The following is a 9,601-nucleotide window of genomic DNA, read 5'->3' on the forward strand; positions in this document are numbered from 1 at the left end:
CCTTTTAAAAATGCATTTGGGCACTTTTTAATCTCTTCATATGTTACTGTGTTTTTTTTCTAGGATGAATTCAATGCATTCTTGCACATGAGTGTCTGATCAAACTTTTTCAAGGCCTGCAGCATCAGCACCTCTCCTGTCCATCACAGAAAAATGAAAAAGCTTACAGCACCTGGTATTCCCAGGCGGTCTCCCATCCAAGTACTAACCAGGCCCGACCCTGCTTAGCTTCCGAGATCGGACGAGATCGGGCATGTTCAGGGTGGTATGGCCGTAAGCGACAGTTGTGTGTTCAATCGGGCCTTTTAAAAATGCATTTGGGCACTTTTTAATCTCTTCATATGTTACTGTGTTATTTTTCTAGGATGAATTCAATGCATTCTTGCACATGAGTGTCTGATCAAACTTTTTCAAGGCCTGCAGCATCAGCACCTCTCCTGTCCATCACAGAAAAATGAAAAAGCTTACAGCACCTGGTATTCCCAGGCGGTCTCCCATCCAAGTACTAAACAGGCCCGACCCTGCTTAGCTTCCGAGATCAGACGAGATCGGGCGTGTTCAGGGTGGTATGGCCGTAAGCGACAGTTGTGTGTTCAATCGGGCCTTTTAAAAATGCATTTGGGCACTTTTTAATCTCTTCATATGTTACTGTGTTTTTTTTCTAGGATGAATTCAATGCATTCTTGCACATGAGTGTCTGATCCAACTTTTTCAAGGCCTGCAGCATCAGCACCTCTCCTGTCCATCACAGAAAAATGAAAAAGCTTACAGCACCTGGTATTCCCAGGCGGTCTCCCATCCAAGTACTAACCAGGCCCGACCCTGGTTAGCTTCCGTGATCGGACGAGATCGGGCGTGTTCAGGGTGGTATGGCCGTAAGCGACAGTTGTGTGTTCAATCGGGCCTTTTAAAAATGCATTTGGGCACTTTTTAATCTCTTCATATGTTACTGTGTTTTTTTTCTAGGATGAATTCAATGCATTCTTGCACATGAGTGTCTGATCAAACTTTTTCAAGGCCTGCAGCATCAGCACCTCTCCTGTCCATCACAGAAAAATGAAAAAGCTTACAGCACCTGGTATTCCCAGGCGGTCTCCCATCCAAGTACTAACCAGGCCCGACCCTGCTTAGCTTCCGAGATCGGACGAGATCGGGCGTGTTCAGGGTGGTATGGCCGTAAGCGACAGTTGTGTGTTCAATCGGGCCTTTTAAAGACGTGGCATGGTGCAGCAAGAATGTGGTGGGGCATCTGTCTTACAGCACCTGGTATTCCCAGGCGGTCTCCCATCCAAGTACTAACCAGGCCCGACCCTGCTTAGCTTCCGAGATCGGACGAGATCGGGCGTGTTCAGGGTGGTATGGCCGTAAGCGACAGTTGTGTGTTCAATCGGGCCTTTTAAAAATGCATTTGGGCACTTTTTAATCTCTTCATATGTTACTGTGTTTTTTTTCTAGGATGAATTCAATGCATTCTTGCACATGAGTGTCTGATCCAACTTTTTCAAGGCCTGCAGCATCAGCTCCTCTCCTGTCCATCACAGAAAAATGAAAAAGCTTACAGCACCTGGTATTCCCAGGCGGTCTCCCATCCAAGTACTAACCAGGCCCGACCCTGCTTAGCTTCCGAGATCGGACGAGATCGGGCGTGTTCAGGGTGGTATGGCCGTAAGCGACAGTTGTGTGTTCAATCGGGCCTTTTAAAAATGCATTTGGGCACTTTTTAATCTCTTCATGTGTTACTGTGTTTTTTTTCTAGGATGAATTCAATGCATTCTTGCACATGAGTGTCTGATCCAACTTTTTCAAGGCCTGCAGCATCAGCACCTCTCCTGTCCATCACAGAAAAATGAAAAAGCTTACAGCACCTGGTATTCCCAGGCGGTCTCCCATCCAAGTACTAACCAGGCCCGACCCTGCTTAGCTTCCGAGATCGGAGGAGATCGGGCGTGTTCAGGGTGGTATGGCCGTAAGCGACAGTTGTGTGTTCAATCGGGCCTTTTAAAAATGCATTTGGGCACTTTTTAATCTCTTCATATGTTACTGTGTTTTTTTTCTTGGATGAATTCAATGCATTCTTGCACATGAGTGTCTGATCAAACTTTTTCAAGGCCTGCAGCATCAGCACCTCTCCTGTCCATCACAGAAAAATGAAAAAGCTTACAGCACCTGGTATTCCCAGGCGGTCTCCCATCCAAGTACTAACCAGGCCCGACCCTGCTTAGCTTCCGAGATCGGACGAGATCGGGCGTGTTCAGGGTGGTATGGCCGTAAGCGACAGTTGTGTGTTCAATCGGGCCTTTTAAAGACGTGGCATGGTGCAGCAAGAATGTGGCTGTATTTTTAACGTTGTTTATAGTTTTCGTCAAAGATTTTGTCATGGTTTTTTTCTATGATGAATTCAATGCATTCTTGCACATGAGTGTCTGATCAAACTTTTTCAAGGCCTGCAGCATCAGCACCTCTCCTGTCCATCACAGAAAAATGAAAAAGCTTACAGCACCTGGTATTCCCAGGCGGTCTCCCATCCAAGTACTAACCAGGCCCGACCCTGCTTAGCTTCCGAGATCGGACGAGATCGGGCGTGTTCAGGGTGGTATGGCCGTAAGCGACAGTTGTGTGTTCAATCGGGCCTTTTAAAAATGCATTTGGGCACTTTTTAATCTCTTCATATGTTACTGTGTTTTTTTTCTAGGATGAATTCAATGCATTCTTGCACATGAGTGTCTGATCAAACTTTTTCAAGGCCTGCAGCATCAGCACCTCTCCTGTCCATCACAGAAAAATGAAAAAGCTTACAGCACCTGGTATTCCCAGGCGGTCTCCCATCCAAGTACTAACCAGGCCCGACCCTGCTTAGCTTCCGAGATCGGACGAGATCGGGCGTGTTCAGGGTGGTATGGCCGTAAGCGACAGTTGTGTGTTCAATCGGGCCTTTTAAAGACGTGGCATGGTGCAGCAAGAATGTGGCTGTATTTTTAACGTTGTTTATAGTTTTCGTCAAAGATTTTGTCATGGTTTTTTTCTATGATGAATTCAATGCATTCTTGCACATGAGTGTCTGATCAAACTTTTTCAAGGCCTGCAGCATCAGCACCTCTCCTGTCCATCACAGAAAAATGAAAAAGCTTACAGCACCTGGTATTCCCAGGCGGTCTCCCATCCAAGTACTAACCAGGCCCGACCCTGCTTAGCTTCCGAGATCGGACGAGATCGGGCGTCTTCAGGGTGGTATGGCCGTAAGCGACAGTTGTGTGTTCAATCGGGCCTTTTAAAAATGCATTTGGGCACTTTTTAATCTCTTCATATGTTACTGTGTTTTTTTTCTAGGATGAATTCAATGCATTCTTGCACATGAGTGTCTGATCAAAGTTTTTCAAGGCCTGCAGCATCAGCACCTCTCCTGTCCATCACAGAAAAATGAAAAAGCTTACAGCACCTGGTATTCCCAGGCGGTCTCCCATCCAAGTACTAACCAGGCCCGACCCTGCTTAGCTTCCGAGATCGGACGAGATCGGGCGTGTTCAGGGTGGTATGGCCGTAAGCGACAGTTGTGTGTTCAATCGGGCCTTTTAAAAATGCATTTTGGCACTTTTTAATCTCTTCATATGTTACTGTGTTTTTTTTCTAGGATGAATTCAATGCATTCTTGCACATGAGTGTCTGATCAAACTTTTTCAAGGCCTGCAGCATCAGCACCTCTCCTGTCCATCACAGAAAAATGAAAAAGCTTACAGCACCTGGTATTCCCAGGCGGTCTCCCATCCAAGTACTAACCAGGCCCGACCCTGCTTAGCTTCCGAGATCGGACGAGATCGGGCGTGTTCAGGGTGGTATGGCCGTAAGCGACAGTTGTGTGTTCAATCGGGCCTTTTAAAGACGTGGCATGGTGCAGCAAGAATGTGGCTGTATTTTTAACGTTGTTTATAGTTTTCGTCAAAGATTTTGTCATGGTTTTTTTCTATGATGAATTGAATGCATTCTTGCACATGAGTGTCTGATCAAACTTTTTCAAGGCCTGCAGCATCAGCACCTCTCCTGTCCATCACAGAAAAATGAAAAAGCTTACAGCACCTGGTATTCCCAGGCGGTCTCCCATCCAAGTACTAACCAGGCCCGACCCTGCTTAGCTTCCGAGATCGGACGAGATCGGGCGTGTTCAGGGTGGTATGGCCGTAAGCGACAGTTGTGTGTTCAATCGGGCCTTTTAAAAATGCATTTGGGCACTTTTTAATCTCTTCATATGTTACTGTGTTTTTTTTCTAGGATGAATTCAATGCATTCTTGCACATGAGTGTCTGATCCAACTTTTTCAAGGCCTGCAGCATCAGCACCTCTCCTGTCCATCACAGAAAAATGAAAAAGCTTACAGCACCTGGTATTCCCAGGCGGTCTCCCATCCAAGTACTAACCAGGCCCGACCCTGCTTAGCTTCCGAGATCGGACGAGATCGGGCGTGTTCAGGGTGGTATGGCCGTAAGCGACAGTTGTGTGTTCAATCGGGCCTTTTAAAAATGCATTTGGGCACTTTTTAATCTCTTCATATGTTACTGTGTTTTTTTTCTAGGATGAATTCAATGCATTCTTGCACATGAGTGTCTGATCAAACTTTTTCAAGGCCTGCAGCATCAGCACCTCTCCTGTCCATCACAGAAAAATGAAAAAGCTTACAGCACCTGGTATTCCCAGGCGGTCTCCCATCCAAGTACTAACCAGGCCCGACCCTGCTTAGCTTCCGAGATCGGACGAGATCGGGCGTGTTCAGGGTGGTATGGCCGTAAGCGACAGTTGTGTGTTCAATCGGGCCTTTTAAAAATGCATTTGGGCACTTTTTAATCTCTTCATATGTTACTGTGTTTTTTTTCTAGGATGAATTCAATGCATTCTTGCACATGAGTGTCTGATCCAACTTTTTCAAGGCCTGCAGCATCAGCACCTCTCCTGTCCATCACAGAAAAATGAAAAAGCTTACAGCACCTGGTATTCCCAGGCGGTCTCCCATCCAAGTACTAACCAGGCCCGACCCTGCTTAGCTTCCGAGATCGGACGAGATCGGGCGTGTTCAGGGTGGTATGGCCGTAAGCGACAGTTGTGTGTTCAATCGGGCCTGTTAAAGACGTGGCATGGTGCAGCAAGAATGCGGTGGGGCATCTGCCCCACCACATTCTTGAATTTGGCTGTATTTTTAACGTTGTTTATAGTTTTCGTCAAAGATTTTGTCATGGTTTTTTTCTAGGATGAATTCAATGCATTCTTGCACATGAGTGTCTGATCAAACTTTTTCAAGGCCTGCAGCATCAGCACCTCTCCTGTCCATCACAGAAAAATGAAAAAGCTTACAGCACCTGGTATTCCCAGGCGGTCTCCCATCCAAGTACTAACCAGGCCCGACCCTGCTTAGCTTCCGAGATCGGACGAGATCGGGCGTGTTCAGGGTGGTATGGCCGTAAGCGACAGTTGTGTGTTCAATCAGGCCTTTTAAAAATGCATTTGGGCACTTTTTAATCTCTTCATATGTTACTGTGTTTTTTTTCTAGGATGAATTCAATGCATTCTTGCACATGAGTGTCTGATCAAACTATTTCAAGGCCTGCAGCATCAGCACCTCTCCTGTCCATCACAGAAAAATGAAAAAGCTTACAGCACCTGGTATTCCCAGGCGGTCTCCCATCCAAGTACTAACCAGGCCCGACCCTGCTTAGCATCCGAGATCGGACGAGATCGGGCGTGTTCCGTAGTACTGGTATGGCCGTAAGCGACAGTTGTGTGTTCAATCGGGCCTTTTAAAAATGCATTTGGGCACTTTTTAATCTCTTCATATGTTACTGTGTTTTTTTTCTAGGATGAATTCAATGCATTCTTGCACATGAGTGTCTGATCAAACTTTTTCAAGGCCTGCAGCATCAGCACCTCTCCTGTCCATCACAGAAAAATGAAAAAGCTTACAGCACCTGGTATTCCCAGGCGGTCTCCCATCCAAGTACTAACCAGGCCCGACCCTGCTTAGCTTCCGAGATCGGACGAGATCGGGCGTGTTCAGGGTGGTATGGCCGTAAGCGACAGTTGTGTGTTCAATCGGGCCTTTTAAAAATGCATTTGGGCACTTTTTAATCTCTTCATATGTTACTGTGTTTTTTTTCTAGGATGAATTCAATGCATTCTTGCACATGAGTGTCTGATCAAACTTTTTCAAGGCCTGCAGCATCAGCACCTCTCCTGTCCATCACAGAAAAATGAAAAAGCTTACAGCACCTGGTATTCCCAGGCGGTCTCCCATCCAAGTACTAACCAGGCCCGACCCTGCTTAGCTTCCGAGATCGGACGAGATCGGGCGTGTTCAGGGTGGTATGGCCGCAAGCGACAGTTGTGTGTTCAATCGGGCCTTTTAAAAATGCATTTTGGCACTTTTTAATCTCTTCATATGTTACTGTGTTTTTTTTCTAGGATGAATTCAATGCATTCTTGCACATGAGTGTCTGATCAAACTTTTTCAAGGCCTGCAGCATCAGCACCTCTCCTGTCCATCACAGAAAAATGACAAAGCTTACAGCACCTGGTATTCCCAGGCGGTCTCCCATCCAAGTACTAACCAGGCCCGACCCTGCTTAGCTTCCGAGATCGGACGAGATCGGGCGTGTTCAGGGTGGTATGGCCGTAAGCGACAGTTGTGTGTTCAATCGGGCCTTTTAAAGACGTGGCATGGTGCAGCAAGAATGTGGCTGTATTTTTAACGTTGTTTATAGTTTTCGTCAAAGATTTTGTCATGGTTTTTTTCTATGATGAATTCAATGCATTCTTGCACATGAGTGTCTGATCAAACTTTTTCAAGGCCTGCAGCATCAGTACCTCTCCTGTCCATCACAGAAAAATGAAAAAGCTTACAGCACCTGGTATTCCCAGGCGGTCTCCCATCCAAGTACTAACCAGGCCTGACCCTGCTTAGCTTCCGAGATCGGACGAGATCGGGCGTGTTCAGGGTGGTATGGCCGTAAGCGACAGTTGTGTGTTCAATCGGGCCTTTTAAAAATGCATTTGGGCACTTTTTAATCTCTTCATATGTTACTGAGTTTTTTTTCTAGGATGAATTCAATGCATTCTTGCACATGAGTGTCTGATCAAACTTTTTCAAGGCCTGCAGCATCAGTACCTCTCCTGTCCATCACAGAAAAATGAAAAAGCTTACAGCACCTGGTATTCCCAGGCGGTCTCCCATCCAAGTACTAACCAGGCCCGACCCTGCTTAGCTTCCGAGATCGGACGAGATCGGGCGTGTTCAAGGTGGTATGGCCGTAAGCGACAGTTGTGTGTTCAATCGGGCCTTTTAAAAATGCATTTGGGCACTTTTTAATCTCTTCATATGTTACTGTGTTTTTTTTCTAGGATGAATTCAATGCATTCTTGCACATGAGTGTCTGATCAAACTTTTTCAAGGCCTGCAGCATCAGCACCTCTCCTGTCCATCACAGAAAAATGAAAAAGCTTACAGCACCTGGTATTCCCAGGCGGTCTCCCATCCAAGTACTAACCAGGCCCGACCCTGCATAGCTTCCGAGATCGGACGAGATCGGGCGTGTTCAGGGTGGTATGGCCGTAAGCGACAGTTGTGTGTTCAATCGGGCCTTTTAAAGACGTGGCATGGTGCAGCAAGAATGTGGCTGTATTTTTAACGTTGTTTATAGTTTTCGTCAAAGATATTGTCATGGTTTTTTTCTATGATGAATTCAATGCATTCTTGTACATGAGTGTCTGATCAAACTTTTTCAAGGCCTGCAGCATCAGCACCTCTCCTGTCCATCACAGAAAAATGAAAAAGCTTACAGCACCTGGTATTCCCAGGCGGTCTCCCATCCAAGTACTAACCAGGCCCGACCCTGCTTAGCTTCCGAGATCGGACGAGATCGGGCGTGTTCAGGGTGGTATGGCCGTAAGCGACAGTTGTGTGTTCAATCGGGCCTTTTAAAAATGCATTTGGGCACTTTTTAATCTCTTCATATGTTACTGTGTTTTTTTTCTAGGATGAATTCAATGCATTCTTGCACATGAGTGTCTGATCAAACTTTTTCAAGGCCTGCAGCATCAGCACCTCTCCTGTCCATCACAGAAAAATGAAAAAGCTTACAGCACCTGGTATTCCCAGGCGGTCTCCCATCCAAGTACTAACCAGGCCCGACCCTGCTTAGCTTCCGAGATCGGACGAGATCGGGCGTGTTCAGGGTGGTATGGCCGTAAGCGACAGTTGTGTGTTCAATCGGGCCTTTTAAAAATGCATTTGGGCACTTTTTAATCTCTTCATATGTTACTGTGTTTTTTTTCTAGGATGAATTCAATGCATTCTTGCACATGAGTGTCTGATCAAACTTTTTCAAGGCCTGCAGCATCAGCACCTCTCCTGTCCATCACAGAAAAATGAAAAAGCTTACAGCACCTGGTATTCCCAGGCGGTCTCCCATCCAAGTACTAACCAGGCCCGACCCTGCTTAGCTTCCGAGATCGGACGAGATCGGGCGTGTTCAGGGTGGTATGGCCGTAAGCGACAGTTGTGTGTTCAATCGGGCCTTTTAAAAATGCATTTGGGCACTTTTTAATCTCTTCATATGTTACTGTGTTTTTTTTCTAGGATGAATTCAATGCATTCTTGCACATGAGTGTCTGATCAAACTTTTTCAAGGCCTGCAGCATCAGCACCTCTCCTGTCCATCACAGAAAAATGAAAAAGCTTACAGCACCTGGTATTCCCAGGCGGTCTCCCATCCAAGTACTAACCAGGCCCGACCCTGCTTAGCTTCCGAGATCGGACGAGATCGGGCGTGTTCAGGGTGGTATGGCCGTAAGTGACAGTTGTGTGTTCAATCGGGCCTTTTAAAAATGCATTTGGGCACTTTTTAATCTCTTCATATGTTACTGTGTTTTTTTTCTAGGATGAATTCAATGCATTCTTGCACATGAGTGTCTGATCCAACTTTTTCAAGGCCTGCAGCATCAGCACCTCTCCTGTCCATCACAGAAAAATGAAAAAGCTTACAGCACCTGGTATTCCCAGGCGGTCTCCCATCCAAGTACTAACCAGGCCCGACCCTGCTTAGCTTCCGAGATCGGACGAGATCGGGCGTGTTCAGGGTGGTATGGCCGTAAGCGACAGTTGTGTGTTCAATCAGGCCTTTTAAAAATGCATTTGGGCACTTTTTAATCTCTTCATTTGTTTCTGTGTTTTTTTTCTAGGATGAATTCAATGCATTCTTGCACATGAGTGTCTGATCAAACTTTTTCAAGGCCTGCAGCATCAGCACCTCTCCTGTCCATCACAGAAAAATGAAAAAGCTTACAGCACCTGGTATTCCCAGGCGGTCTCCCATCCAAGTACTAACCAGGCCCAACCCTGCTTAGCTTCCGAGATCGGACGAGATCGGGCGTGTTCAGGGTGGTATGGCCGTAAGCGACAGTTGTGTGTTCAATCGGGCCTTTTAAAGACGTGGCATGGTGCAGCAAGAATGCGGTGGGGCATCTGCCCCACCACATTCTTGAATTTGGCTGTATTTTTAACGTTGTTTATAGTTTTCGTCAAAGATTTTGTCATGGTTTTTTTCTATGATGAATTCAATGCATT

At 46.2% G+C, this 9,601-nt stretch overlaps 30 non-coding genes and 1 pseudogene across 30 annotated transcripts; all 31 read right to left on the minus strand.

The window, feature by feature from the left end:
* Positions 1-160: 160 nt before the first annotated feature.
* On the minus strand, positions 161-279 carry LOC138586493 (5S ribosomal RNA). The gene has a single exon (XR_011306567.1). It is a non-coding gene; the product is annotated as a 5S ribosomal RNA (ribosomal RNA).
* Positions 280-461: 182 nt separating this feature from the next.
* On the minus strand, positions 462-580 carry LOC138586744 (5S ribosomal RNA). Its single transcript, XR_011306806.1, has one exon. It is a non-coding gene; the product is annotated as a 5S ribosomal RNA (ribosomal RNA).
* A 182-nt stretch (positions 581-762) lies between these two features.
* Positions 763-881, minus strand: LOC138587266 (5S ribosomal RNA). Its single transcript, XR_011307301.1, has one exon. It is a non-coding gene; the product is annotated as a 5S ribosomal RNA (ribosomal RNA).
* Positions 882-1,063: 182 nt separating this feature from the next.
* On the minus strand, positions 1,064-1,182 carry LOC138586174 (5S ribosomal RNA). Its single transcript, XR_011306266.1, has one exon. It is a non-coding gene; the product is annotated as a 5S ribosomal RNA (ribosomal RNA).
* Positions 1,183-1,251: 69 nt separating this feature from the next.
* Positions 1,252-1,370, minus strand: LOC138586692 (5S ribosomal RNA). Its single transcript, XR_011306756.1, has one exon. It is a non-coding gene; the product is annotated as a 5S ribosomal RNA (ribosomal RNA).
* Positions 1,371-1,552: 182 nt separating this feature from the next.
* Positions 1,553-1,671, minus strand: LOC138586175 (5S ribosomal RNA). Its single transcript, XR_011306267.1, has one exon. It is a non-coding gene; the product is annotated as a 5S ribosomal RNA (ribosomal RNA).
* Positions 1,672-1,853: 182 nt separating this feature from the next.
* Positions 1,854-1,972, minus strand: LOC138586538 (5S ribosomal RNA). Its single transcript, XR_011306609.1, has one exon. It is a non-coding gene; the product is annotated as a 5S ribosomal RNA (ribosomal RNA).
* A 182-nt stretch (positions 1,973-2,154) lies between these two features.
* LOC138586176 (5S ribosomal RNA) lies at positions 2,155-2,273 on the minus strand. Its single transcript, XR_011306268.1, has one exon. It is a non-coding gene; the product is annotated as a 5S ribosomal RNA (ribosomal RNA).
* A 215-nt stretch (positions 2,274-2,488) lies between these two features.
* LOC138586177 (5S ribosomal RNA) lies at positions 2,489-2,607 on the minus strand. The gene has a single exon (XR_011306269.1). It is a non-coding gene; the product is annotated as a 5S ribosomal RNA (ribosomal RNA).
* A 182-nt stretch (positions 2,608-2,789) lies between these two features.
* LOC138586178 (5S ribosomal RNA) lies at positions 2,790-2,908 on the minus strand. Its single transcript, XR_011306270.1, has one exon. It is a non-coding gene; the product is annotated as a 5S ribosomal RNA (ribosomal RNA).
* A 215-nt stretch (positions 2,909-3,123) lies between these two features.
* On the minus strand, positions 3,124-3,242 carry LOC138586386 (5S ribosomal RNA). Its single transcript, XR_011306467.1, has one exon. It is a non-coding gene; the product is annotated as a 5S ribosomal RNA (ribosomal RNA).
* Positions 3,243-3,424: 182 nt separating this feature from the next.
* LOC138586180 (5S ribosomal RNA) lies at positions 3,425-3,543 on the minus strand. The gene has a single exon (XR_011306272.1). It is a non-coding gene; the product is annotated as a 5S ribosomal RNA (ribosomal RNA).
* A 182-nt stretch (positions 3,544-3,725) lies between these two features.
* LOC138586181 (5S ribosomal RNA) lies at positions 3,726-3,844 on the minus strand. The gene has a single exon (XR_011306273.1). It is a non-coding gene; the product is annotated as a 5S ribosomal RNA (ribosomal RNA).
* A 215-nt stretch (positions 3,845-4,059) lies between these two features.
* On the minus strand, positions 4,060-4,178 carry LOC138586182 (5S ribosomal RNA). The gene has a single exon (XR_011306274.1). It is a non-coding gene; the product is annotated as a 5S ribosomal RNA (ribosomal RNA).
* A 182-nt stretch (positions 4,179-4,360) lies between these two features.
* LOC138586183 (5S ribosomal RNA) lies at positions 4,361-4,479 on the minus strand. The gene has a single exon (XR_011306275.1). It is a non-coding gene; the product is annotated as a 5S ribosomal RNA (ribosomal RNA).
* Positions 4,480-4,661: 182 nt separating this feature from the next.
* Positions 4,662-4,780, minus strand: LOC138586184 (5S ribosomal RNA). Its single transcript, XR_011306276.1, has one exon. It is a non-coding gene; the product is annotated as a 5S ribosomal RNA (ribosomal RNA).
* A 182-nt stretch (positions 4,781-4,962) lies between these two features.
* On the minus strand, positions 4,963-5,081 carry LOC138586185 (5S ribosomal RNA). Its single transcript, XR_011306277.1, has one exon. It is a non-coding gene; the product is annotated as a 5S ribosomal RNA (ribosomal RNA).
* A 249-nt stretch (positions 5,082-5,330) lies between these two features.
* LOC138586186 (5S ribosomal RNA) lies at positions 5,331-5,449 on the minus strand. The gene has a single exon (XR_011306278.1). It is a non-coding gene; the product is annotated as a 5S ribosomal RNA (ribosomal RNA).
* Positions 5,450-5,631: 182 nt separating this feature from the next.
* LOC138587364 (5S ribosomal RNA) lies at positions 5,632-5,754 on the minus strand (annotated as a pseudogene).
* Positions 5,755-5,936: 182 nt separating this feature from the next.
* Positions 5,937-6,055, minus strand: LOC138586187 (5S ribosomal RNA). The gene has a single exon (XR_011306279.1). It is a non-coding gene; the product is annotated as a 5S ribosomal RNA (ribosomal RNA).
* A 182-nt stretch (positions 6,056-6,237) lies between these two features.
* On the minus strand, positions 6,238-6,356 carry LOC138586467 (5S ribosomal RNA). The gene has a single exon (XR_011306542.1). It is a non-coding gene; the product is annotated as a 5S ribosomal RNA (ribosomal RNA).
* Positions 6,357-6,538: 182 nt separating this feature from the next.
* LOC138586188 (5S ribosomal RNA) lies at positions 6,539-6,657 on the minus strand. The gene has a single exon (XR_011306280.1). It is a non-coding gene; the product is annotated as a 5S ribosomal RNA (ribosomal RNA).
* A 215-nt stretch (positions 6,658-6,872) lies between these two features.
* On the minus strand, positions 6,873-6,991 carry LOC138586964 (5S ribosomal RNA). Its single transcript, XR_011307015.1, has one exon. It is a non-coding gene; the product is annotated as a 5S ribosomal RNA (ribosomal RNA).
* Positions 6,992-7,173: 182 nt separating this feature from the next.
* LOC138586449 (5S ribosomal RNA) lies at positions 7,174-7,292 on the minus strand. The gene has a single exon (XR_011306525.1). It is a non-coding gene; the product is annotated as a 5S ribosomal RNA (ribosomal RNA).
* A 182-nt stretch (positions 7,293-7,474) lies between these two features.
* LOC138587065 (5S ribosomal RNA) lies at positions 7,475-7,593 on the minus strand. The gene has a single exon (XR_011307111.1). It is a non-coding gene; the product is annotated as a 5S ribosomal RNA (ribosomal RNA).
* Positions 7,594-7,808: 215 nt separating this feature from the next.
* Positions 7,809-7,927, minus strand: LOC138586190 (5S ribosomal RNA). Its single transcript, XR_011306281.1, has one exon. It is a non-coding gene; the product is annotated as a 5S ribosomal RNA (ribosomal RNA).
* A 182-nt stretch (positions 7,928-8,109) lies between these two features.
* Positions 8,110-8,228, minus strand: LOC138586192 (5S ribosomal RNA). Its single transcript, XR_011306283.1, has one exon. It is a non-coding gene; the product is annotated as a 5S ribosomal RNA (ribosomal RNA).
* Positions 8,229-8,410: 182 nt separating this feature from the next.
* On the minus strand, positions 8,411-8,529 carry LOC138586193 (5S ribosomal RNA). The gene has a single exon (XR_011306284.1). It is a non-coding gene; the product is annotated as a 5S ribosomal RNA (ribosomal RNA).
* Positions 8,530-8,711: 182 nt separating this feature from the next.
* Positions 8,712-8,830, minus strand: LOC138586630 (5S ribosomal RNA). Its single transcript, XR_011306696.1, has one exon. It is a non-coding gene; the product is annotated as a 5S ribosomal RNA (ribosomal RNA).
* Positions 8,831-9,012: 182 nt separating this feature from the next.
* On the minus strand, positions 9,013-9,131 carry LOC138586194 (5S ribosomal RNA). The gene has a single exon (XR_011306285.1). It is a non-coding gene; the product is annotated as a 5S ribosomal RNA (ribosomal RNA).
* Positions 9,132-9,313: 182 nt separating this feature from the next.
* LOC138587638 (5S ribosomal RNA) lies at positions 9,314-9,432 on the minus strand. The gene has a single exon (XR_011307631.1). It is a non-coding gene; the product is annotated as a 5S ribosomal RNA (ribosomal RNA).
* Between the last annotated feature and the right edge of the window lie 169 nt (positions 9,433-9,601).

This window comes from Semicossyphus pulcher, unplaced genomic scaffold (genome assembly GCF_022749685.1).
Source record: "Semicossyphus pulcher isolate SPU_LCO1_2020_fin unplaced genomic scaffold, fSemPul1.0.p SCAF_11, whole genome shotgun sequence".
Lineage (NCBI taxonomy): Eukaryota > Metazoa > Chordata > Actinopteri > Labriformes > Labridae > Semicossyphus > Semicossyphus pulcher.